Source organism: Schistocerca americana, chromosome 7, assembly GCF_021461395.2.
Source record: "Schistocerca americana isolate TAMUIC-IGC-003095 chromosome 7, iqSchAmer2.1, whole genome shotgun sequence".
Classification (NCBI taxonomy): domain Eukaryota; kingdom Metazoa; phylum Arthropoda; class Insecta; order Orthoptera; family Acrididae; genus Schistocerca; species Schistocerca americana.
This window is the reverse complement of record NC_060125.1, coordinates 532926633-532939181: the sequence shown is the minus strand read 5'-3', so window position 1 is coordinate 532939181 and position 12549 is coordinate 532926633. Positions and strand designations below refer to the sequence as shown.

At 42.7% G+C, this 12549-nt stretch overlaps 1 protein-coding gene across 3 annotated transcripts in view; it reads right to left on the bottom strand.

Moving 5' to 3' along the window:
• Positions 1-12549, bottom strand: part of LOC124622267 (beta-1,4-mannosyltransferase egh) — a 255232-nt gene that overhangs the window by 64012 nt on the left and 178671 nt on the right. The gene's annotated exons all lie outside the window — the stretch shown is intronic.

Genomic DNA, 12549 nt, shown 5'->3' with positions numbered 1-12549 from the left:
CAGCTCTCTTTAAACGTGGATACATGTAAGACAATGCTTGGTTAATGTTAAGAAGCAATATGAAGACGGAACGATCACGTAAAGTTGTTGTTAGCGAAAGCGGATGGGAGATAGATTTGTTGGAAATATTTTGGAAAAATATAAGCACATGTAAAATAAATTGCGTACAAGACACTAGCGCCAACATTATTCTTATTATTGTTCTGCAATTAGGAGTGTTACCAAGTAGGCATAACGGTGGACTTCGAATGAATGAATGCCCACGTGGAACTTGAAAGGGAACCTCGGGAAGAAATACGAAATAGTTATCGCGACAACCTGTTTGGTAAACATACTGTCAGCACCCACATCTCGCGTGGTTGTCACAGGTACAAGAGAAGAGATAGCTGAGTGCACAAAGAGACATTTTTCAGTCTCTCAGTCAGCGATGGAATATAACAAAAAATCTAGGATACTAGTAGGAAATACTCTGTGCCATACACTGTCGGTATAGGTCGTTGCACTCTGATTCTAATGGCCTCGTTGTCAACGGCATGCACATTTTTTTAATCTTGCTTTTTCTTGCAGTTCGATGCCCATATCTGTCTCTCATAATCAGATCATTTCCTTATTTTCAAAGCCATTTCAACATTCACGCAGTCAGGAGCGGCTCGTAATTACAAGCTCTAAGGCGGAGCCACCCCAAAAAATATATTAAAATAAATTTCTCAATAATGTACTACAGAACTGAAGTTATCAGAACGCATTTCGCATATTTACCACACTGATTTCAATAATTCCAGTGAACGTGTTTCGAGCTGTTGATATGTGATATGAAGCGATGTTTTTTGAACAGGTATTAGCTAGCCTTAAGGCCGCGCCTTTAAGTGTCGCTTAGCCCTATGCAGCAGAGGTTTGGGGGCGTGGCTTCCTCAACGTACAGCTCGTACGGGCGTCCCGAAGGCTCTGGTGTTTCAGCCTAAGGGTGTTCTACCAACGCACAAATAATTTTCACGTTGCACTGCTTACATCAAAGGGAATGAACAGAGATGCTCAGACTTTGCTAACGAAATCCTGTCTCTGCATATCTCTATTAGACTTTGATGTGTCACTAATCGACGTTTACTCTTATTGTTCAGTTGGTGTTTTACACAGTTTTTTTTGTTCTGTCATTGGCTGCTCTATCCACCATTGGAATAAGGTTGGGAATTTCTCGCCAGATTGCACTAGTGTACGACAACGTAAGTACCACCGTCTAGCGAGCATTTTACGAATGATAGAGAAAAAGGGGGCGCGAAATACGTCCCTTCAGTTTCCTTGCTTTTTGGCTGCGGTTAGCAAGTTCCCTTTTGCGAGTGTACTACAAATGACTTTACTAAGTCTCGCGAATAACAATAGCATACCAAAAGTTCTAAAACAAAACAGTATGAATTCAGTGTGCAATTTATCAGGCAAAATTAGGAACATGCAGTTAGGACGAAAGTGAAGGAACTTCGAGCGTTCAGACTTGATGTAAACATGAATCAGGAAAAACAAATAAGTCTAAATCCAGGCAAGGTATACACGCAATTTCAACGGAGCATGTACAATGCAGCTGAATGGTTGTGTCCGTTAGATCACTTAAAATCTATATATACGGTGAAAATTACCATGGCGGTTGCTCGGATTGCTGATGCCAGCCAATCACAGGATAAGATCCCCGACGTCATAGAAACATAACTATTGCGTCACGCGAACTCAAACGCTGTGGGTTGAACGCACAAAACATGAAACGTCTTAAGTTCAGAAATGAAAATACCAAAAACATTAAGCATGCAGCGAAGCTAACCTACATCTTATTAAAGATCTATCCAAAATGCGACTTTTAATTCGATTTGCTGCGGTAAACTGTCGGGAAATTTGATGCTGGTGTATAAATAAGCCGCCCATACATTTTACCTTGGAGTTAGCTTTTGATGTTATTTAGCAGTTGATTGCTAAACGGAATGAAAACACAGTATGTAAACATTTAGCTAGTGTGTGATGTTGCCTTCCCTCCTCTGCTGAAATCTTGCTTGTGATGACAGACCGATCTGCAGTGTAGCCGGAGATCTAGGTTAGTTCCGATCGACGAATGTCCCAGTATGGACATCACGAGCCGCTCCTGCACGCAGTCCTAACATTTTTTCAAACACTACAAAATGGTATCCTGCTTAGAAGCTGGATTTTTTTTTTATATGTACGTATCCCCCTATTCTCCTGCTCTGGTGGATGAGAGTATCAGTGGCATCGAATGCTAGGTACTTCATCAACTGCGTGAGAAATATCTGCTGTCTGTACTGATAAAGGGAAGACAATCGTATCGCACATCCGTTTAACTTCAGAAACAATCTTTTTAAGCCGTGAGAAAAAAAAAATCATTTACTTTTCCCTTGCCTGCACATGTGCAAGTAGGACAATCAACGAACATGGGAGTAATGCGGCCACCACTACGAGGACGTGCTGAAAAGCAATGCCTCCGAATGTTTTTGTTGTTCCTCTTAAAGCTTTTTACATGAAAAGAACTTAATTAACTTTCTAGCCAACGTCCTTGCCGCAGTCGTAACACCGTTTCCCGTCAGATCACCGATGGGCTTTGGATGGGTCACGGTCTCAGTCTGGCGAGTGCTATCGGCAATCTGGGTGCACTCCGCCCTCGTGAGGCCAATTGAGGAGCTAACTGACTGAGGAGTAGCGGCACCGGTTACGAAAGCTGACAACGGCTGGGAAAGCGGTGTGCAGACCTGCTGACCACATGCCTCTCCGTATCCACATCTGGTGACGCCTGCGGTTGAGGATGACAAGGCGACCGGTCGCTACTGCTGGAACTTTTGGGCCTGTTCGGACGGGGTTTATTTGTTTTATTAACAATCTACATCTTTATTCTTCATGTCTACATATTTATTTCTCCACATCGTCACCCCGGTGACGAACACATTTCTCCAAACGAGAGACCAGTTTATTCATACTGTCATTTAGAATGCTTGACTTTGTTAACGGAGATACAACCTCACCTCTGCTTGTACCGTTTTCATCATTGTCGAAGTCAAGTCCTCGAAGGTCTACTTTAAGTTCTGAGAACAGATGAAAATCGGCGCGGCCAATTCCGGACTATATGGAGGATAATAGATAACAGCGCACCCAAGGTGCCGGATTGTTGCAAATTTCGCAGCGCTCGGGTGTGGTCTGGCACTGTTATACTAGAGGGTGCCCCATGTGAGGACGGAACTCTTCGAATTCAAAACTTTATTACAGCACGCTGTTTCTCACGTACCGACGTAGTTACGTCACCTCTGCCACGTAGAATGTTAATAGTGCTTGTTTTATGAAAAAAGTTTACGAGTTTTAATATAAAGAAGTTAGGAGGCTTTACTTTTCAGCACGCCCTCGTACAACAGTTATTTCTGTATGACTCCTTTACTTCTTCACCAGTCAGTTGCCTTCTTGATTATGGTAAAAGTGGTTATTGTTGAAAGCTCGAATTTTCACAGAGAATCGAAGTGACACGTACAACGCGAGAGCAGTTAATACAGCAAAAAACCGACCGTCTCTCCTTCTACTAATTCTGCAAAATGAAAGCCACAATGTGCTAATGATTCCATTTTGGAAGTCGCATCTTTAAAAGCTTACTGACGACAAGGTGCCACGTCCCACACTTGAAAGCGATTGGATGTAGAGTGGAACTAGCACCCGAATTTTTATGTTAATGGTTTCTTTAATTCGTTCATGTTGAAAGACGGGATTTTTCCTTGGAACAGGACACGGCGCGTTTCCTTCCCTATCCTTGCCTGTTCCTGGACCGCGCCCCGTCTCTAGTGGCCACGTCGCCGACGAGACGTGGGACACCATTTTTCTTTTGTTAAGAGTTAGGACGCTGACAGAATTAGATTAGGAAACGAGACAGTAAGAGTATTAGATAACTTTTGTTATCTGGGCAGCAAAATAAGTGACGGCAGCAGTGGAGGAGATGTAAAATGTTGACTGACAAAGGCAAGAAAAGCGTTTCTGAAGAAGATAAATTTGTTAATATCGAATATAGATTTAAGTGTTCAGGAGTCTTTTCTGAAGATATTTGTCTGGAGTGTAGCCATGTATGGAAGTGAAACATGGACGATAAACAGTTTAGACAAGAAGAGAATAAAAGCTTTCAAAATGTTCTGCTACGGAAGAATTCTGAAGATTACATGCGTAGATCACGTAATTAATGAGGAGGTACTGAATAGGCTAAAGACCCTAACAACATAAACGGGAAGAGTTAGTATAACACTGCTGCCTTTTCTTCAGATATCTGCAAAATTCCACACACGATGGACCGTGGCTCACGTGTTCCCTGACACGTATTGATTCATTTGACACGTGATGGGAACACAAGGCTGCTTATCCAATATCTCACGTTTTCAGAATCGAGTGTTTTTCTGCTTATCAGTTAATGTGCTCCGACACCTCTGTTCACTGAACTTCACATCAGCCACAAAAGCCACTAAAGCAAGCTTTCCGCTTGCGAAAATGTATTGTCTGAAGGCCTGTAACTACGTCCTTATCTCCAGTCCTGGGCAATATCCAAGAGAGGTTGTTATTCTACTTACTTTGCTACAAAAAAATGCTGTGAGTGGCCAGAGAGGAAAATGCAATGAGGATAAAAATATATGAATTCTGATATAAGTAGGACTGAAGTTTTTATGTCACTTTTTATGACGGTATCGCAATATAACAAAAGTTTAAACTACGGGTAAAAGTGCAGGCGAAGACTATAGTAATACTGCGTTTCTAAAGACAAAATTGTCGTCCTAATATAAAGGACAAATGCCCGGGGTGAATATAATGAGTCGCGAAGAACTTCACTTCGAAAGAATACTAAGGAAGGCAAAGTTAATGAGGAAACGGGAGAGAAGGAAGGGTGAAGCAAGCACAGAGAAAATCTACTGGCACTACAAAGATGAGAGGTAAAAGCAATGAAATACACTAACGACACAGACACTGTAGGGAAATCACAAAACGCGAACTACTGCAAAATAAGACCTACTTCAGCAAAAAATTTAAATTACTCTTGGGTAAAAAGAGTTTTCTGAAAGTCTTCATTAAGAGCAAAACTTGAAAGAAACTTTAAAAATGCGGAAGTCAAATGCACGAGGCATTGTAAGGGTTCTCGTTTTGGATTAACATTATACGGATAATGATATTAAATATGAGAAGCGCTGGTAACTTAACTTTGAAACGACAAAATGTAAAAAAAGATTAATGAGTACAGAAAAATGCGGAACAGAAAAAGATAAGTTAGTCAGAAACTTTTGTACCAGTCAAGCATTTGCTAATGGTTACAGAAGTAAGAGATGTTACGGGATTCAAGGCAGACAAATGTTTAAGCTTCGCTGGTGAAGGCGGAGATCATAGTACAGACAGAAAAAACGAAATTTAATTTTGAACAAAACAATAAGATATTCGGACTGCATCGTGTAAGGGAAAAGTTGATTACTCAAGAACACGCATTTTCGCAGTCTTAGAAATAAACAGATGTTCCTGTTTACTGTTGCAAGTAGTTTGAAAAGAGAAAATACCAACTTAAATACGCTAACTGTCGTGAAAAATTCCGCTCAGAAGAAGAAAAACTGTTTAAGCTGCATTACTCTTCATTCCACAACGAATAAGTATTTTAATAAGAGTGTCACGTCGATCTGTTACGTAACTGACTGGCACGTGAAAGTTCCTGTCACTCATCGGATGATATACACTGGTCAGAAATGTAGAGGCCTCTGCAGCGATTATCGAGTTTGTGCTGAGGTCCATCTTCTATACATAAGCTCCGTGCTATGTCAGTCATTGAATTTCATATTTTACAAACAACCGCCTGCACGACTGAGACGGGCCGTCGATGTTCTCTTCCGGAAGCTCATGGAATAGTCCAAGCAGCCGTTCCTCCGTAGCCAAAATTCTAGCACTAATGGCGACAGCTTAGGGCACCGCTGGCTTATCGCATTATCTGCTTCCGTTACCAGATTTCCAGTACTCATACACTCACTTTCCGATGGCAGTTATTCTCATCAATCGGGCTAAATTATGTCTATTATATCTTAAATTTCCTAGCTCTTCCTATTCCCGCACTCAATCACGTCCATGCTTAATTCCAGGTGTGACTTATTGTTTTTATATTTAAAGTAGTGGGAGGCAATTGGATGAGCAGCAAAATAACAAGAGTAAAAATAGCCTGAAGTGTTTTGTTGGAGAAATGAGGCTTCAGAACGACGATTCCAACGCGCCTGGAACGTAAAATTTACAATTAGTCCGTATTATTAACTTCGATGAACAGCAGTGAGACATGGACTTTTAACGTGATAAACCATTAAAAACAGAGCTGCTCAGCGAGCAGTGGAGACAGGGAAAGAAACTCATTTATTTGGGAATAAATTCAGGTGGGAAGACTTAATTGTGCTTGTAATGAAAAATAAATGGAGGTGGACTGAACATGTAGCCAGACTCGTGAATGGTTGCTGCGCCAAGGGAGTTTTCAGCTAAACTGCAAGAGACAAAAGACCGATATGATGATTTTACAGACGGTGGGTGAATAGCATTAGGGGAAAAAAAAACCTAGGAGAGCGTGGATGTGCATCAATGACGGGTTGTGTATGGAAAAGTCAAGGAGGTCATTATGCAGCACTTGATGTCGAACTTATGTTGATGATGAATACCTCCAGAATGGACGCAGTATGCTTAGAACACAATACCCCAAACACTACAATGAGATTTGTGCATCCGCGTGGACCACGAACGAATATAATGAAACAGGGAGATTCGCAGTTACTTATCAATCAAATATAGCTAAAACATGAAACGGGGGGGGGGGGGGGGTTATTTAACATCCACGCTCTTGGCTTCTAGTGCCATAGAAAGTGCTACCGGAGGCTGTACCATATTCGTCGTAATCAAGCCGTCTCAGCCGTTTAATGGCAGCTTACTCTGAACTGACAGTGGTAACTGGACATTGTCTTCAGTACCAACAGAAGTCTGTGTCTCGCCGCGGAAGGGACAGACACTTGCGTAAGGGCATTTTCCTGCTGGCAACAGCTGACCGTGTTATCTGCAGCCAGCGATAAGCGACATACTCGCCCATCAGTAGACGCAATACACGGCTAATTACTAACCTACTTACAGACGACGTTTCCGTCCAGCTCACGTAAGTCCCAAGGCGATTAGCAGGTGGAGATATAATTTTAAGTACATGTCACTGTTTCGCCGTTGTGCAATTTCCTCACCACCTTTCTTCCTACTATAAAACAATGCTGCGTTTTCATATAGCCTACACAAATGAAACGTTGTGAAAACGTAAACCAAAAAGAATTTCACACATCTAGAGTTTAGAGTTGGCCTAAGCACAAAAGTACGGCAAAGTAACAGGTACAACGGCAAGCATTCGACGCGGAAACATTATCTACTCTCCTTCTCTATACGGATTTTGTATATATAAAGAGAACACTCTAGTGACGTTTGAATATGCATTGAATGGACTCTTAAGTAGTAAAAGGGAAATTATTACGTAGTTATCCAACCAAATACCCTAAACCATCGATGATCCAACAATTTCTGTATACATGGAAAGGCAAGTTCCTCATAAACAGTTACGAAACTAGGAATTGGAACTTCCTCGACATATTCACACAAAATACAAATATATTAACGGCATGCCATGGCTGCCTCCGAAGCTACGTGGTCAGCGTGCGAGACTGTTACGTGGAGCAGTCGGGTTCTGCCAGGGATTTTTCCTTGGTGGGAGGGGTGGAACGGGGTGCACTCAGCCTCGTGATGCGAACTGAGGAGCTGCTTTAGTGACAAGCAGCGGATCCAAGGTCTGGGAAACCGGCAACGGCAGGGAGAGCGCTATCTGACGCCATACCTCTCTATACCGCATCCGAATGACGACACTGGGAGAGGACCACCCGGTGGCGGTCGGAGACATACTCTACAGTCCGCCACGGTCAGTCTGTGTAGCTTTGCTTTGGCAATGATACGTCATAAGAAAGCCATGTTGGTCAAGCGTTAGCAAACTTTTTGCATCTCCAGTGGACTACTGAAGGCATCATGCACTACTGGCCATTAAAATTGCTACACTACGAAGATGACGTGCTTCAGAAGCGAAATTTAACCAACAGGAAGAAGATGTTGTGATATGCAAATGATTAGCTTTCCAGAGCATTCACACAAGGTTAGCGCCGGTGGCGACACCTCCAACGTGCTGACATGAGGAAACTTTCCAACCGATTTCTCATACACAAACAGCAGTTGACCGGCGTTGCCAAGTGAAACGTTGTGACGCCTCCTGTAAGGAGGAAAAATGCGTACCATCACGTTTCCGACTTTGATAAAGGTCGGATTGTTGCCTATCACGATTGCGGTTTATCGTATCGCGACATTGCTGCTCACATTGGTCGAGATCCAACGGCTGTTAGCAGAATATGGAATCGGTGGGTTCAGAAGGGTGATGCGGAACGCCGTGCTGGATCCCAACGGCCTCGTATCACTAGTAGTCGAGACGACAGGCATCTTATCCGCATGGCTGTAACGGATCGTGCAGCCACGTCTCGATCCCTGAGTCAACAGATGGGGACGTCTGCAAGACAACAGCCATCTGCACGAACAGTTCGACGACGTTTGCAGCAGCATGGACTATCAGCTCGGAGACCATGGCCGCGGTTACCCTTGACGCTGCATCACAGACAGGAGCGCCAGTGATGGTGTACTCGACGACGAACCTTGGTGCACGAATGGCAAAACGTCATTTTTTTCGGATGAATCCAGGTTCTGTTTACAGCATCGTGATGGTCGCATCCGTGTTTGGTGACATCGCGGTGAACGTACAGTGGAACAGTGGAAGCGTGTACTCGCCATTGCCATACTGGCGTATCACCCGGCGTGATGGTATGGGGTGCCACTGGTTACACGTCTCGGTCACCTCTTGTTCGCATTGACGACATTTTGAATAGTGGACGCTAAATTTCAGATGTGTTACGACCCGTGGCTCTACCCTTCATTCGATCCCTGCGAGACCCTAGATTTCAGCAGGATAATGCACGACCGCATGTTGCAGGTCCTGTACTGGCCTTTCTGGATACATAAAACGTTCGACTGCTGCCCTGGCCAGCACATTCTCCAGACCTCTCACCAACTGAAAACGTCTGATCAATGGTGGCCGAGCAACTGGCTCGTCACAATACGCCAGTCACTACTCTTGATGAACTGTGGTATCGTGTTGAAGTTGCATGGGCAGCTGTACCTGTGCACGCCATCCAAGCTCTGTTTGACTCAATGCCCAGGCGTATCAAGGCCGTTATTACGGCCAGAGGTGGTTGTACTGGGTACTGATTTCTCAGGATCTATGCACCCAAATTGCGTGAAAATGAAATCACATGTCAGTTCTAGTATAATACATTTGTCCAATGAATACCCGTTTATCATCTGCATTTCTTCTTGGTGTAGCAATTTTAATGGCCAGTAGTGTAGCACACCCCCCTCCTGTTTGCCTTGCCTTATACGTAAATAGAGTACCTCTCTCCTTAGAGTCGTCAAGCGCTTTTTCCTTGCCGTTTCGGTGTATATTTGCATTTTCTTTTTTGCGTTGTGTAGCTGGATTCAGCCCAAAACAATTAGTGCTCATGAAGTCTTTCATGCGGCGTCCAGTATTGATAGAAAGCGTTTGTTTGTTTCCCGTAGCAAACAAAATAATTTTTAGATCGGAGCTGTACGTGCTGGTTGGTACTCCAGTAACGACAGCACCACCGTGCACGCCGTCTGTCTGCTACCACCAAGCATGCAGCGCTACGGAGTCGCTGCTGAACAGCTGTTTATTCTTCGTGTATCACTGTCCCTGTTTATACATATCGACTAAACGAATGTCGGACTAGACTGATTTGGGAGTGCTCTGTCGAATGGACACACAGAAAAACTATTTAAAAATAATTTTGTTTGTAATTGGAAACAAACCGATGCTTCTGTTGACAGTGGGCTTCGCATGGTATGACGAGCAGGAATTGTTTGGACTGACTTCAGCTACACTGTACAAAAACGGAATTGCAAACATCTGCCGAAACACCAGGGAAAATGCGCCTCACGACTGTTAGGGGAGTCATCCGGCATTTGTAGAAAGCTGCGTTTCATTTCTATGTAACTGATTCATACTTTCTACGGCTAAAATACCTAGACAAAAGACACACCGTAGACGTTCTTCACCATTGATCACAATACTTAATTCGTTTCGCCATGTCTGAAGTATCTTTACAGGCACTGCTACCTTGTAAGTTTTCAGGCAATTGATAAACAAGCATAAACAAATCACTCCATAATAAAGGAAAAACAACTAGACAGAAAATGTAAAAAAAGAAAAAGTAGCCTCACGGCAGTTTTGATCTTATAAACCAAGCCATTGTACTTTTGTTTCTATTTAACCATACTGCGGGTGCTTACATGTGAAATGGTCTACAACACGTTTTGGTCCACACTAGTGTAAAAAATTAGTCCGCCCATTATACGAACGGAGAACAGAGAGCCAACGCAATCACTTCCAGTTGCAACACTGAAATATTTAACGATATGTAATGTTTGGCGAACCGTCCGGGAATCGAACCCGGGTGCCTCCAGTCAGCAATCCGCCGCGCATACCGCGCAGCTACCGAGGCGGACTTTCAAGAAAAGTTAATCCCATGTCGTGAAAGTAGGGGAAGTGTACGTTTGTATTGTCACAGCAATAATCTGTTATTTCCGTGGAAGTACACATGTAGCACAGTTAATCCGTTCTTCCATACATGGTCACATAGCGATAACCAGAAGTGCGAATTTTGAAAACAGATGATGAGGGCAGTATTGGCAGGGAATGGGTTATTACAGTAACTGCAAATACTCAATAACCGCTTACCTGTTCCACTTAAATTATTTCTTGCCATCTCTATTAATATGTCAGTTGTTGCAGCGCAAGGTAATTAGGGCAGTCTGCAGTTACCCATATCGTTTTCAGACTGCTGTCAGAAAGCAAACTATTTTATTAATATTCTGAATTAGTTACAATCTACAATATTTCTGAAACTGAAATGTCGTGAAAGAGTTCAGGAATAATCGTTTCTTATATCACAGCACGTGCCGACAACATGGCCATCCACCGAAACGTTGGCAGACATTTTCTTTCCGTACAGAAAATACATTCTGAATTTTGCACTTTTTCGAAACCAGTTCTACGAACGCATGAAAAAATATTGTAACTGGAGCATATGAACGCCTGCCTTCACTGGATACATCTTCGCGCCTCACAGTTCGACTATTTATTATGAAAGCAATTTATTGTTAGGATGATCCAAATTTCGAGAGGAGAGAGAGAGAGAGAGAAACTCCATGACACAAAATTAAAGTAATACTTCCAACTAGTCACTAATGCGTACTACAGAAGACCTTTGATATCGGTGTGGACTCAGTAATAGGCAGTATGTCTTCGACATCTTTTTTTTATATCATTAATACTTATCCAATATTTAATCGTGAGATGTAATTATTTATTAATAGATAATATCGCACACCTTTCGACGGAGATTCCGTGCAATATTCTCTGCACATCATTTACATTTTTTAATATTCAGATGAACTAATAATGTAATATGACCCTGCCTGCAAGGTTATATGCTAAACGCAATATGAATAAGTAAATAAAATAAAAAACGGAATTTTATCAGATGTGCTGTAAAATGCTTATTTAAAATACGTACACTGTAAAACAGTTTTGCATCCAACACACATTTTCGTGGGATACACTGTAATTTGGATACACAAAATTGTTACATAATTAATGGAATGAAGTTCACCAACTTATTACGTTTACCAACTTCCCCAAGGGTGTGTTGTCCACATGCATTATTATCCTCTCTGACGATTTTCTTATCTGGTTTCGTATCTACACCTTTACGAGTTTTCCATATACGCACACGCACACAAAATCGCGCGTTCTAATGTTACGTAACGTAAGATGTTCACGTACAAAGCTTATACTTTCATGTTTTTGTTTTGAATTGAATTGACTTTCATCTGTTTAGATTGGAACTCGCAGTGTTGCCAACAAATCTGCTACATTACGTACGTGGGTGGGTATTACAGATATTCTCTCTCTCTCTCTCTCTCTCTCTCTCTCTCTCTCTCTCTCTCGTGTTTTTATGCCCCTGGCACTTGTGCGACTATCCATGTTTCCGATTGTCACCATACAATTAAGGGTCGTTTCCTTCAGTGACCTGTGGTAGATCGTAGGTGTGACGTGTCAGAGATGTCTCTGCTAATAGTACAATAATGCTTAAAGAAGAGAAAACAAGAAACGGGCAAGTTTAACAGCAGGCAGCGCTGGTAAGTCGCCGCCGTTGTTGTTAAAGCGATATAGCCGCTCTTTGGTTACGTCCGCTCGTAGCCCAATATTTGTGTCCGCACTAACGCTGTTGTACAACAGGACTAAGCAGCGAGGCGCATTACGGCTCTTCTGGAACGACTCTTCGTAAGTCGGCAGCCTCTGCAGCAAATACGTTCCCGTGCCAAGCAAAC